The 15,259-nt window shown below is 42.5% G+C and overlaps 2 pseudogenes; one reads left to right on the top strand and one right to left on the bottom strand.

The window, feature by feature from the left end:
* LOC125113863 (60S ribosomal protein L12-like) overlaps window positions 1-12,437 on the top strand; it is a 38,456-nt pseudogene extending 26,019 nt beyond the window's left edge.
* Window positions 12,438-13,629: 1,192 nt separating this feature from the next.
* LOC125115366 (uncharacterized) lies at window positions 13,630-13,744 on the bottom strand (annotated as a pseudogene).
* Between the last annotated feature and the right edge of the window lie 1,515 nt (window positions 13,745-15,259).

The following is a 15,259-nucleotide window of genomic DNA, read 5'->3' as shown; positions in this document are numbered from 1 at the left end:
GAATTTAACAGAATAATCCTTTTCCCTTATATTTTGAGAGAAATTGGTGTTCCCCCAATGAATCTCTCCTCCCTCACACCAAAAGAAGCATTAAATTTCCCCTTTTCCAATTCTCCTTATTCAAGGCTCTAGCTAGAGAGGTTTCATTCAGGTGCCAGTTTGTTGTAAAGTTCTTTCTTTGACAGATGCAGCTCTATCCATCTTTCATCAGACCCATGGCAGTTCTTCCAGCCCCTCCCAGAATGTTCCAACTCAATTCCATACTTTTCCTGAGTTCTAGAAAAACACATGAAAACGTTTCAGCATAATCCCCTTGTTCACAAAACTTCATTTCCTATGAAATACTGATTCACCCCAATCAAATTGCAATGTAAATCTACAAGCTAGGGGCCAACCATTGGCCACAGCAGAATTTTCATTGTGGGGGTAAGAGAGTGGAGAAAGAACTTCCATGTTTCAGATTTGCCATGAATCTCAAAGGTCCCACTGCAGATATTCAGGGTCTACCCGCCGTGGAATTAGAACTCAATGGGAGAAGAGCTACACTAACAAGTTGTGACCCTAAGTTTCCCATAGCTTGCAAAAAAAAAAAAAAAAAATGTTTACCTTGCCTGTAAACTTCCACTTCTTAGACAACAGTATCTGAATTACTTTTATCTCTTTGCAAAAAAAGACAGATATTTGTAATGGATATTCCTCAGACACAGACTAGTGGGCTTTTTTTTTTTCGCTTGCCATCATCCAACCTCTTTCACTGTGAAAGAAAGTAGCTCACCTCCCAGGACAGAAACCAAAGAGGCAGATCCTTCTTACTTTCTTCCCCTTCCCAGCAGCCAGCACACAAGACTGTAACCAAGCAAGACACTGTGTGGCCTTCCCAGAGTGGGCCCCCCGACCCCCGTCCTCCACCTGCCTTTTTATCTATAGAAAAACTTTAGTCAAAGAACCAATTTAATCAAAGAAGTTAAAAAGAAATACAGAGAAAAAACAGTAATCATAATTCAGCCATTCAACAAAGTCAAGGACCTTCAGTTCTTCAAAGACTATAGATAAAATTCTGAGCTATATCCTTGGAGCTGTTTTTCAGGTTATTAACCTTCTGGTTCCAACTGGTCTGAGCTGTTTTGCAGGTGCTGAAGCCCTGACCACGTGGAAGAAGTCAACTGTACGCTGCCCACAATCACGTAGACCCCAGACGAGTTGGAACCAGAATGTTGACACTGACTCCCAGTTACCTCACCACCCACCAATCAGGAAAATGTCCATGAGCTGGTCATGCCCTGCTCCTTAAACACTGTAAGACTCCTCACTACCCCTCCAAGGGAGCACAATCCTTGAAGCACTAGCCTGCTGTGTTCCTCTCTTTTCCTGGCAATTAAAGCCACTTTGTCTGTTTCTTCCAACTCTGTCTTCACATTTCTATTTGGCATTTGTGGACAGAGGCAGCTGATATTTCGGCAACAAGACCGAAGAAATGAGCATTCCCATTGTGGCTCAGTGGGTTAAGAACCCCACATAGTGTCTATGAAGATGCAGGTTCAATCCCTGGCCTTGCTCAGTGGGTTAAGGATCTGGCATTGCCAGAAACTGTGGCATAGGTCACAAATGAAATGTGGCTGTAAAAAAAAAAAAAAAAAAAAAGACTGAAGACATGCTCCTACCTAGGAATTTGAGTCTTGAGGGAGTGAGAAAAAGATGAAGTGATGGTCAGAACTCATTCACAAGTATGGCTAGAGTGGCAGTGTCTTGTCATGGCAGGGACAGATTTTTGGGGTTTTGGGTTTTTTGGTTTTTTTGTTTTTGTCTTTTTAGGGCCGCACCCTCAGAATATGGACGTTCCCAGGCTGGGGGTTGAATCGGGGCAATAGTTGCCGGCCTACGCCACAGCCATAGCAATGAAGGACCTGAGCAGCCTCTGCGAGCTACACCCCAGCTCACGGCAACACTGGATCCTTAACCCAAAGTCGAGTCCTCCTGGATACTAATCAGATTTGTTTCCGCTGAGCCACGACGGGAACTCCCAACACTTCCTGGTAAAAGACAGCTGTGGTGATCCCTGCTGCTTAGGCCTGAGTTGTCTTGGCATGTTTGTTTCCTGAGCCTGATTCTCCAGTATTGCGTCGATCCTGTGAGCCAATCATAAGACTACCAAGGGAAGTTTATAGCAATACGATCGTATCTCAGGAAAGAAGAAAAAACTCAGAAAAAACCCTAACCTTACACCTTAAACATCCAGCGAAGGAAAAACAGACAAAGCCCAAAATTAGTAGAAGGAAAGAAATCATAAAGATTACATCAGAAAGTAATAACAGGGACAAATAAAACAATTGAGAAGATCAATGAAATCAAAGGTTGGTTCTTAGAAAAGACCAACAAAATTGATAAACCATTAGCCAGATTCATCAAAAAAAAAAGGGAGAGGGTTCAAATCAATAAAATTAGAAATGAAAAATGAGAAGTTACAGCTGATACGGCAGAAATACAAGGGATCTACTACAAGCAACTCTGTGACTATAAGATGGACAACCTAGAAGAAATGGGCAGATTCTAACAAAGATACAACCTACCAAGACTGAACCAGGAAGAAATATAAAATATGAATAGACCAATCACAAGTGCTAAAATTGAAAATGAGATTTAAAAACGTCCAAAAAACAAAAGTCAAGGACCTGATGGCTTCACAGCTGAGTTCTACCAAACATTCAGAGAAGAGTTAACACCTCTTCTTCTGAAACTTTTTCAGAAAATTGCAGAGGAAGGAACATTCCCAAGCTCATTTTATGAAGCCACCATTACTCTTATACCAAAACCAGACAAAGATACCACAAAAAAAGGAAAAGAAAATTACAGGCCATTATCACTGATGAACAAAGATGCAAAAATCCTAGACAGAATATTAGCCAACTCCATGCAAATATACATTAAAAAGATCATACACCATGATTAAGTAGGATCATCTCAATATATGCAGAAAAAGCTTTTGACAAAATTCAACAGCCATTCCTGATAAAAACTCTGGGCATAGAGGGGACTACAATATAATAAAAGCCATTTATAACAAACCCATAGCTAACATCATTCTCAATGGCGAAAAACTGAAAGCATTTCCAATAAGATCAGGAACAAGACAAAGATGTCCTCTCTCACCAATGTTATTCAACATAGTCATGAAGTCCTACCCATAGCAATCAGAAAAGAAGAAGAAATAAAAGGAATCCAAATTGGAAAAGAAGTAAAACTATCACTGTTTGCAGATGACATAATTCTATACCCGGAAAATCCTAAAGACACCACCAGAAAACTATTAGTGCTCATCAATGAGTTTGGTAAAGTCACAGGATACAAAATCAACACACAGAAATGGATTGCATTTCTATATACTAACAATGAAAGAGCAGAAAGAGAAATTAGGGAAACCATTCCATTTACCATTGCATCAAAAAGAATAAAATACCTAAGAATAAACCTACCTGAAGAGACAAAAGACTTGTACTCTGAAAACTATACGACACAGATGAAAGAAATCAAAGACACAAATAGGTGGAAAAATAAACCATGCTCTTGGATTGAAAGACTCAATAGAATCAAAATGACAATACTACATAAGGCAATCTACAGATTCAATGCAATCCCTATCAAATTGCCAATGGCATTCTTTATAGAACTAGAAGAAAATATTTTAAAATCTTGATGGAGGAGTTCCTGTTGTGGTTCAGTGGAAAAGAATCTGACTAGTATCCATGAAGATGAAAGTTCAATCCCTGGCTTTGCTCAGTGGGTTAAGGACCTGGCGTTGCCATGAGCTGTGGTGTAGGTTACAGACTCATCTTGGATCCCACGTTGCTGTGGCTGTGATGTAGGCTGACAGCTGTGTTGTAGGCTGATTGTACCCCTAGCCTGGGAACCTCCATATGCTGCAGGTGCAGCCCTAGAAAGACCAATAAATAAATAAAATAATAAAACTTGTATGGAAACACAGAAGACCTCAAATAGCCGCAGCAATAATTGAAAAGAAAAAACAGGACTGCAAGAATCAGGCTCCCTGTCTCTACTACAAAGCTACAGTAATCAAAACAGTATGGTACTGGCACAAAAACAGAAATATAGATAAATAGAACAGGATCAAAAGCCCAGAAATAAACCCAAACACGTTTGGTCAATTAATCTATGACAAAGGAAGCAAGAACATACAGTGAAGGGAAGAGTGTCACTTCAATAAATGGTGCTGGGAAAACTGGACAACCACATGCAAGAGAATGAAATCAGAACATTTTCTAACATCATACACAAAAATGAACTCACAATGGATTAAAGACCTAAATGTAAGGCCAGATGCTATAAAACTCCTAGAAGAAAATATAGGTAGAACTCTCTGTAACATCAACCACAGTAATATCTTTTTTTTTTTTTTTGCTATTTCTTGGGCCGCTCCCAAGGCATATGGAGATTCCCAGGCTAGGGGTCTAAACGGAGCCATAGCCACCAGCCTACGCCAGAGCCACAGCAACGCGGGATCCGAGCCGAGTCTGCAACCTACACCACAGCTCAAGGCAACACTGGATCGTTAACCCACTGAGCAGGGGCAGGGACCAAACCCACAACCTCATGGTTCACAGTCGGATTCGTTAACCACTGAGCCACGACGGGAACTCCAAGTAATATCTTTTTTGATCCACCTCCTAGAATAAAGACAATAAAGACACAAATAAACCAATGGAACCTAATTAAACTCAAAAGCTTCTGCATGGCAAAGGAAACCACTGAAAAGAGGAAAAGAGTTTTTGTCATGGCTTGGTGATTAATGAACCCGACTAGTATCCATGAGGACTCAGGTTCCCTCAGTGGGTTAAGGATCTGGCATTGCCATGAGCTGCGTGTAGGTTTCAGCTCGGCTCAGATCCCTTGTTGCTGTGGCTGTGGTGTAGGCCGGTAGCTACAGCTCCAATTCAACCCCTGGCCTGGGAACCTCCATATGCGGGTACGGCCCTAAAAAGACAAAAGACAAAAAACAAAAACAAAACAAAACAAACAAACAAACAAACAAAAACAACAAAAAGACAACCCACAGAATGGGAGAAAATTTTTGCAAATGACTCAACTGACAAAGGTTTAATCTCTAAAATATGCCAACAACTCATACAACTCAACAAGAAAAAAACAAATAACCCAATTGAAAAATGGGCAGAAGACCTAAATAGACATTTCTCCAAAGTAGACATACAGATGGCCAGAAAGCATATGGAAAAATGCTCAACATCACTAATTATTAAAGAAATGTAAATCAAAACAACAATGAGGCACCACATCACACCAGTTAGACTGGCCATCATTAACAAGTCAACAGACAGCAAATGCTGGAGAGGATGTGGAGAAAAGGGAACCCTCCTACACTGTTGGTGGGAATGTAAATTGGTACAATCACTATGGAAAACAGTATGGAAATACCTCAGAAAACTAAATATAGAACTACCATATGACCCAACAGTCCCACTCCTTGGGCATATATCCAGACAAAACCTTCACTGAAAAAGATACGTGTACCCATATGTTCATCACAGCACTATTCACAATAGCCAAGACATGGAAACAAACAACCTCAATGCCCAGTGACAGAGGAATGGATTAGGAAGATGTGGTACATATATACAATGGAATACTACTCATTCATAAAAAAGGACAAAATAATGACATTTGCAGCAACATGGGTGAAACTAGAGACTCTCATAATAAGTAAAGTAAGTCAGAAGGAGAAAGACACCGTATGATATCACTTATGTGTGGAGTCTAAAATATGGCACAAATGATCTCTCTACAAAACAGAAACAGATCATGGACATGGAGGATGTGGGGGAACAGGATGGATTGGGACTCTGAGGTTAGTAGATGAGAACTTTTGCATTTGAAGTGGATGGGCAATGGGATTCCACTGTAGAGCATAGGGAACTATATATCATCACTGTGATGGAACATGATGGAGGAGAATGTAAGAAAAAGAGTGCGAGTGTGTGTGTGTGTGTGTGTGTCACTTTGCTGTATAGCAGAAATTGACAGGACATTGAAAACCAATTATAATAATTTTTTGTCTTTTGTCTTTTGTCTTTTTTTTGTTGTTGTTGTTGCTATTTCTTGGGCTGCTCCCTCGGAATATGGAGGTTCCCAGGCTAGGGGTTGAATCGGAGCTGTAGCCACTGGCCTACGCCAGAGCCACAGCAACGCGGGATCCGAGCCGCGTCTGCAACCTATACCACAGCTCACAGCAACGCCGCATCGTTAACCCACTGAGCAAGGGCAGGGACCGAACCCGCAACCTCATGGTTTCTAGTTGGATTCGTTAACCACTGTGCCACGACGGGAACTCCTATAATAATTTTTTTAAAGTAAATGCAACAAACTACTGATACATGCCACCATATGAATGAATCTCAAGATCATTATATTTATAAGCCAGACAAAAACAGCTACATGCTGTATTCTTGCATTAAAATATAATTATAGGAAAAGCAAATATAAGATATAGTGACAGGGGAGTTCCCAATGTGGCTCAGCAGTAACGAACCTGACTAGTATCCATGAATATGCAGGTTCGATCCCTGGCCCTGCTCAGTGGGTTAAGGATACGGTGTTGCCATGAGCTGTGGTGTCATCACAGACATGGCTTGGATCTGGCTTGGATCTGGACATGGCTTAGGCTGGCAGCTGCAGCTCTAATTCAACCGCTAGCCTAGGAACTTCCACATGCCACAGGTGAAGCCATTGAAAAAGAAAGAAAGAAAGAAAAAAAGATAGTGACAGAAAATAGATCAATGGTTGCCTGGAGCTTTGGATAGGGGTGGTTACTGCATAAGAAGATAAGGAAACTTTTTTGGGGTGGTTGTGGTATTGGTTACATGAGTGTATACATTTGTTTAAACACACAGAATTGTATATTTAAAATGAGTACATTTTAGGAGTTCCCTGGTGGCTTAACAATTAAGGATACAGCCTTGTCACTGCTGACTCGAGTTCGATCCCTGGTCTGGGAACTTCCACATTCTACCTTAAGAAAGCTGATTTAAATAAAAAGTGGTTAACGAATCCGATTAGAAACCATGAGGTTGTGGGTTCGATCCCTGGCCTTGCTCAGTGGGTTAAGGATCTGGCGTTGCCGTGAACTGTGGTGTAGGTCACAGACACAGCTTGGATCTCATGTTGCTGTGGCTCTGTCGTAGGCCAGCGGCTACAGCTCTGATTAGACTCCTGGCCTGGGAACTTCCATATGGTGCGGGTGTGGCCATAGAAAAGAAAAAAAAAGACAATAAATAAATAAATAAAATAAAAAATTTTCAAAAAGTGCTATTCCTCCCCCCCTTTCAGGCTTTTTTTTTTTTTTGCTTTTTTTTTTAGGGCCGCACCCACAGCATATGGAGGTTCCCAGGCTAGGGGTCCAATAAGAGCTACAGCTGCTGGCCTACACCACAGCAACATCATATTCAAGCAACGTCTGCGACCTACACCACAGCTCACGGCAACACCAGATCCTTAACCCACTGAGCAAGGCCAGGGATTGAAGCTGCGTCCTCAAGTATGCTAGTCAGATTCGCTTCCACTGCACCATGACAGGAACTCCAGGCACTATTTAAGGTTGAAGTAGGAGTTCCTGTCATGGCTCAGTGGTTAATGAATCTGACTAGGAACCATGAAGTTTCAGGTTCCCCTGGCCTCGCTTAGTGGGTTAAGGATCTGGCGTTACTGTGAGCTGTGGTGTAGGTCACAGACGCGGCTCAGATCCCGAGGGGCTGTGGCTGTGGTGTAGCCCAGCGGCTACAGCTCTGATTCAACCCCTAGCCTGGGAACCTCCATATGCATCTTCATGGAAACTAGTCAGATTCTTAACCTGCCGATCCACAATGGGAACTCCTAGAAAATATTCCTTAAATGTGATCATATCAGAAAATTTAGAATAAAATAATCTTGCCTTCTTCCATTTCTGCAAAAAAAGAAAAAGAAAAATTGGGATTTTGCCAGAGATTGCATTGATCTATAGACTACTTTGAGTAGTATTGACATCTTAACCATATTAAACCTTCCAATCTGTTACATGGGGAATCTTCCCAGGTATTTAGATCTTTAATTTAAACCAGCCATGTTTTATAGTTTTCAATACATAAGTCTTGCATCTCTTTGATTAGATTTATTCTGAAGTATTTTATTCTTTTTGATGCTATTATGATATGGACTTTTAAGATTTATTCTCTGAGCAGCTTTCAAATGTGCAATATAGCATTATTAACTATAAGCACCCTGTGGTACATTACATCCCCATGATTTATTTGCAATTGTTTTCTTTTCTTTCTTTCTTTCTTTCTTTCTTTCTTTCTTTCTTCTTTTATTTCTTTGTTATGGTTCTTTCTTTTCAATTCCCTTCTTTTTACTCTCCCTTTATTGTATTTCTTTCTTACTTTCTTTCTTTCTTATAGGGCCACTACCAATGGCATATGGAAGTTCCCAGGCTAGGGGGCAGGGCCACGGATTGAACCCAAGTCCTCATGGATACTAGTCTGGTTCGTTACCACTGAGCCACAGTGGGAACTCCTGGAATAGTTTTCTTTTTTTTTGTTGGTTTTTTTTTTGTCTTTTTTTGTTTGTTTTTTTGTCTTTTTTTGTCTTTTTGTTGTTGTTGTTGTTGCTATTTCTTGGGCCGCTCCCGCGGCATATGGAGGATCCCAGGCTAGGGGTCTAATCCGAGCTGTAGCCACTGGCCTACACCAGAGCCACAGCAACGCGGGATCTGAGCCGAGTCTGCAACCTATACCACAGCTCACGGCAACGCCGGATCGTTAACCCACTGAGCAAGGAGGGCGGGGACCGAAACCGCAACCTCATGGTTCCTAGTCGGATTCGTTAACCACTGCGCCACGACGGGAACTCCTGGAATAGTTTTCTTAATTTCCTTTTTATATTTTTTGTAGCTGGTGTATAGAAATACAACTGGGAGTTCACACTGTGATACAGTGGGTTAAAGGATATAGAGTTGCCACAGTTGTGGGGTAAGTCACAGCTGCAGCTCAGATTAAATCCCTGGCCCAGGAACTTCCGTATGTCACAGCCATTAAAAGGAAAGAAAGAAAGAGAGAGAGAGAGAAAGAAAGAAAGGAGAATGGAGGGAGAGAGGGAGAGAGGGAGGAAAGAAGGAAGGAAAGAAAGAAAGAAAGAAAGAAAGAAAGAAAGAAAGAAAGAAAGAAAGAAAGAAAGAAAGAAAGAAAGAAAGAAAGAAAGGAAAGAAAGAAATGCAACTAATTTTTGTATTTATTCTGTACCCTGCAATTTTATAAAAATTATTTATTAGCTCTAACAGTTTTTGCATGTGTGTGGATTCTTTAGGAAGTTCTACGTGGAAGATCATATCATCTGCAAAGAGAGAGAGTTTTAATTCTTCCTTTCCAATGTGGATATCTTTTTTTTTTTCTTTTTAGGGCCTCACTTGCGGCGTATGGAGGTTCCCAGGCTAGGGGTCCAATCTGAGCCGTAGCTGCCAAACTGCACCACAACCACAGCAACTTGGGTTCTGAGATGTATCTGCAACCTACGCCACAGCTCACAGCAACGCCAGATCCTTAACCCACTGAGAGAGGCCAGGGATTGAACCCAAGTCCTCATGGATACTAGTCAGGTTCATTACCACTGAGCCACGACGGGAACTCCCTGGACATTTAAAAAACTTTTTCTTGCCTATTTGCTCGGCCTAGATTGGAAAGAGCTTAGCATCCCAGTCACCTCACAGAACTTATCTTTAGGACGTTGTCATAGGCATCTTCATTCTAAGCTATTTCTATGCGTCTCCATTCAAGATTGCAATTCCTAGGAGAGAGAATCTGTCTAAGCCCCTGACTTCTGGTGGCTAACTCCTGTGTAAGTTTAGCCTAGTTTGGATCATAGGCCTTCTCTCTGCCTAGAGAGAGTCTGCTACCAGAAGGAAGTGATGGCAGAGATGCCAAGTGGATAAAAGCAGTAAGTGCTTCAGTACTTGAGGATGCCACAAACACACCACCAACCTGGTCTGCATGAGGTTGATCAAGGTGTCTTTTTTCTTGTCAATTTTCTGGAGATAAGTGAAAAAGTCCAATCTTGGTACTTTTCCATCCACTCAGGGTGAGTGAGGACTTCTGTGAGGCAATAAGCAAATTCTCTGTTTTGAATAAAAGCATTACACCTCACATCCAAGAGAGAAGAGGGAGCTACTCCTAACCAAACAGAACCTTCCTATGATCCTAAGGAAAATCAGGGTCATCAAGTCCCATTAGAAGACTCTCTTACATTCTAACTGTACATAATATCTTCCTTTTCTATTTACGAGTATCCTCAGAGGTTTCTTCAGAAAGAGCACACCCTCTCTGAAGCTGGATGTCAACTTTACATCTTTGGATGGTTCCCCAATTAGGCAAGAGTGAAATTGCAACATACTTAAATACTCTGTTTTGCAAATGACCCCTGGTGGACAGAATTGGTATGGCTTCCATTTTAACAACCAGTTACCAAGTCAGTGAGGATAATAGAGTTGGCCCAGGGAGGGAACCAAGACCCCCCACATGGTTCTACTCACAAGACAAACCAGCCAAAAGGGCCCTTCATGACTCCACTACATATAATCTTGTCTTTTCTACTTCCCTTAAAATCAATCAACATACAATCATTAAAAGGAAAATATTGTCTCAATTCATATTATCATCCTGTCCAAGTCATTAACTACTGTGGTAGCAAGATATTTTGAGAAAGTACACAGAGTCAAGGTTCAAGTGTTAAGTGATGATGGGAAGTTCATTAATATGTCCATTCTCTGATGGCAAAGAATCCTCATACCCAACAGGAAAATCACTAAACCAAAAATCCCATATATCATTTGAGAATTCAATAGGTGCCTTATTATTTGTGAAAAGTATAAATCATGACTGCTTCTCTGCACATATAAGAGCAGCAGCTAAAAGCTCTGGAAATCTTTTAAACAAAGGTAAGAAGCATTTCATGACCTTAGACATAGAACATTTATAGAGAAGATCCTTAAAATTTCTTGAGAAATATCAGAGTAAAACTGAAACCCAATTTCTGAGTTTATGTATTTTTTATTTTTTTAAATTTTTTTGTCTTCTTTGGGCTGCACCTGTAGCATATGGAAGTTCCCAGGCTAGGGTTCGAATTGGAGCCATAGCTGCCAGCCTATATCACAGCTACAGCAATGTGGGATCTGAGCCTCATCTGTGACCTACACCACAGCTCATGGTAACACCGGATCCTTAACCCACTGAGCAGGGCCAGGGATTGAACCTGCATCCTCAGGGATACTGGTCTGGTTCGTTACCACTGAGTCACGACAGGAATTCCAATTTCTGAGTTTAGAGAGAAAAATTATCTGAAACTTATGCAAGTATTTGAAACTCCAAATTATTTGCAACTTGACCTTTACTGAGTCAAATGGCAGCCCATTACAGCCCCTTCTGTTTCTTCCCTCCTGATGCTCCATGCTAGGTTTATCGGAATAGCACATTTTCTCCTTCTCTGCCAACCAGGAACTTCACATTTGAATTTCAGCTAAAAGAAGGGACACAAATAAATACCCGTTACATCTTCAGATCAGAGGAAGCCAAGGTGCAACTTTCTTCCATCATCCCGAATCCGGGTTCATCTGACACCAGCAGGTTCTACCATACCATCTAAGTTCAACCCCAAGAAGAGATATACCTGAGATACCCCAGTGGAGAAGTTAGTGCCACATCTGCCCTGGCACCCAAGATCAGCCCCCTGGATCTGTCTCCAAAAAAAAGTTGGTGATGACATTGCCAAGGCAGCTGGTGATTATAAGGGTCTGAGGATTATAGCGAAACTGACCATTCAGAACACACAGGCCCAGATTGAGGTGGTACCTTCTGCCACTGCCCTGCTCATCAAAGGTCTCAAGGAACCACCAAGAGGGAGTTTCCATTGTGGCACAACAGAAACAATCCGACTAGCATCTATGAGGATGCGGGTTCAATCCCTGGCCTTGCTCAGTGGGTCCAAGATCTGGTGTTGCTGTGAGCTGTGGTGTAGGTTGCAGACGCAGCTCAGATCACACGTTGCTGTGGCTGTGGCATAGGCTGGCAGTTGTAGCTCCGATTAGACCCCTAGCCTGAGAACTTCCATATGCCACCAGTGTGGCCCTAAAAAGAAAGAAAGAAAGAAAGAGAAAAAAGAAACGGGCAACAGACAGAAAGAAGCAGAAAAACAATTAGGCACAGTCAAACATCACTTTTGATGAGATTGCCAACATTGCCCAACAGATGGGGCACCAATCTTTAGCTAGAGAACACTCTGGAACCATTAAAGAGATCCTGGGGACTTCCCAGTCTGTAGGCTGTGATGTTGACGGCCGCCACCCTCACGGCCTCATAGATGACACCAACAGTGGTGCTAGTTTAAAACTGTAAAGAAAATTAATAAAGGGTATTTGATAACCAAAAAGAAAACACACACACACATTACAAGTTATTTCATCATTAACGGTCTCTGAGGAGAAAGTTTTAAAAGTCAGGAGTTGGAGTTCCCGTCGTGGCGCAGCGGTTAACGAATCCGACTAGGAACCATGAGGTTTCGGGTTTGGTCCCTGCCCTTGCTCAGTGGGTTAACGATCCGGCATTGCCGTGAGCTGTGGTGTAGGTTGCAGACGCGGCTCGGATCCTGCGTTGCTGTGGCTCTGGTGTAGGCCGGTGGCTACAGCTCCGATTCAACCCCTAGCCTGGGAACCTCCATATGCCGCGGGAGTGGCCCAAGAAATAGCAAAAAAAAAAAAAAAAAAAAAAAGTCAGGAGTTCCCACTCTGGTACAACAGGATCTGTGACATCTCTGCAGCACCAGGACTCAGGTTCTATCCCCAGCCCGGCACAATGGGTTAAAAGGACCTGGCACTCCCACAGCTGCCATATAGGTTGCAACTGCGGCTTGGATCTGATTCCTGGCCTGGGAACTCCATATGCCAAGAGGCAGCGAAAGAAGAAAAATAAATAAATAAATAAAAATAAAAATCAGAGACGGAGCCTACGGCAGGCCCTCTGGGCCCTCGCATTAAGTCTCCTTGACTTGTCTCTGCTTTCAGAAGCAGCTGTGGTGGATCGTTCTGTATGAGTTCAGATACACCCAGGACTAAGACTGCTCATGACCATAAACAGTGCACCTTTCATATTCTGCCTCAGTACATTCTCTAGAGCCACAGGCATCTGCTAGAACCAAAGACAAGTGCCATCAGGGCAAACTTACCCAAAGGGGAATGGGAGTGGATGAAGATCCAGCCTCCCATCCTTCAGAGGGACCATTCTAAGAGGCATTCTGTAGTTTCTCAGGAGGCGCAGCTAACCAGAGGCCCTGTCACCCACAGCAACAATTCTTACAACCCTGTTTTTTTGTTTTGTTTTGTTTGTCTTTTTAGGGCTGTACCCACAGCATTATGAGGTTCCCAGGCTATGCGTTGAATCAGAGCTATAGCCGCCAGCCTACACCTCAGCCACAGCAATGCCAGATCCAAGCCATGTCTGTGACCTACACCACAGCTCAGGGCAATGCCGGATCCTTACCCCACTCAGTGAGGCCAGGGATCGAACGTGCATCCTCATGGATACTAGTCAGATTCATTTCTGCTGAGCCACGATGGAAACTCCCATAGCAACAATCTATAAGACTCTTATAAAACTGATAAGAACAGATACTACACTTGATCTTAGCCAAAAGGCCAAGAAGCCATAAGTGAAGTAAGTTGGACAGAGAAAGACAAATACCATATAATATCACTCATATGTGGACTCTAAAATATGGCACAAATTAACAGAAACAGACTCACAGACAAGAACAGACTTGTCATTGGCAAGGGGAAGTGGGGGGAGTGGGATAGAAGGGGAATTTGGGGTTAGTAGATGCAAACTACTACTTTTTTTTTTTTTTTTCATTTTAGGGCTGCACCTACAGCATATGGCAGGTCCCAGGCTAGGGGTCTAATTGGAGCTGCAGCTGCTGGCCTACACCACAGCCACAGCAATGCAGGATCTGAGCCATGTCTGTGACCTACACCACAGCTTATGGCTATGCTGGATCTTTAACCCACTGAGCAAGGCCAGGGATAGAATCCATGCCCTAATGGATCCTAGTCAGGATCATTAAGCCCTGAGCCACGAGGGGAACTCCGCAAACTATTACATTTAGAATGGATAAGCATTCAGGTCCTGCTGTATAGCACAGGGAACTGTGTCCAATCACTTATGATAGAACATGATGGAAGATAATATGAGAAAAAAGAATGTATATGTATGACTGGATCATTTTGCTGTACAGCAGAAATGGACAGAACATTATAAATCAACTATAATTTTAAAATAAAAATAAATAAAAAATAAATAAGAGAGTTCCCATCATGGGTCAGAGGTTAATTAATCTGACTAGGAATCTTGAGGTTGCGGGTTCAGTCCCTGGCCTCGCTCAGTGGGTTGAGGATCCAGCGTTGCCATGAGCTGTAGCATAGGTCACAGACGTGGCTCAGATCTGGCATGGCTGTGGCTGTGGCATAGGCCATCGGCTACAGCTCTGATTAGACCCCTAACCTGGGAACCTCCATATGCCATGGGTGCAGCCCTAGAAAAGACAAATAAATAAATAAATAAATAAATAAATAAGACCCTTGTATGATCTTTGCCTCCGCTATTTCATTTTCTTCAGTCCCTCCTGTGATCATCTTCCAAATAAATTACCTTCACTCAATTCTTTGTCTTAGGCTCTGCTTTCAGCTGAAGTCAATAGTCTTCACTGGTATCTGAGTTCTCTGTCCAGGGGCTCAGCTAATCTTGGTACCTCATCCCTCTCATATCTATGGCTGGGGACTTGTGGGAGCCAACTGATAGCCGTGAGTATGGGAGAATTCTGCAGAGAACAGAGACAGATAAGGCAGGGGAGAGAAAAGAACTCAGACCTGGACAAGACAGAAGAGGAAAGGCTTTGATGGAATGGGCAAGAGGGTAACTGGGGATCCTGGGCTATCCAAAAGGGAGCAGCCTCCTTCACTCTGGTGAGGAGACTAGCTCAAGATTGTGCTGAGGCTATGTTGACATATCACCTCCCTTTGTATTCTTCTCTTAATTCTTATTCTGAGAGTTCCAATGATTCCCAGACTCATGCAGGAGCATGCAGTAATGGCTATCGTCTCCATTCCACAGATGATTTATGACAAAGAGGAAAATTCTAAGGAGAGAAGGGAAGGCATGGTTCAGGC

The sequence above is a fragment of the Phacochoerus africanus genome, chromosome 14 (assembly GCF_016906955.1).
Source record: "Phacochoerus africanus isolate WHEZ1 chromosome 14, ROS_Pafr_v1, whole genome shotgun sequence".
NCBI classification, from domain to species: Eukaryota; Metazoa; Chordata; class Mammalia; order Artiodactyla; family Suidae; genus Phacochoerus; species Phacochoerus africanus.
The sequence above is the reverse complement of the archived record's forward strand: the minus strand, read 5'-3'. Positions and strand labels throughout refer to the sequence as shown.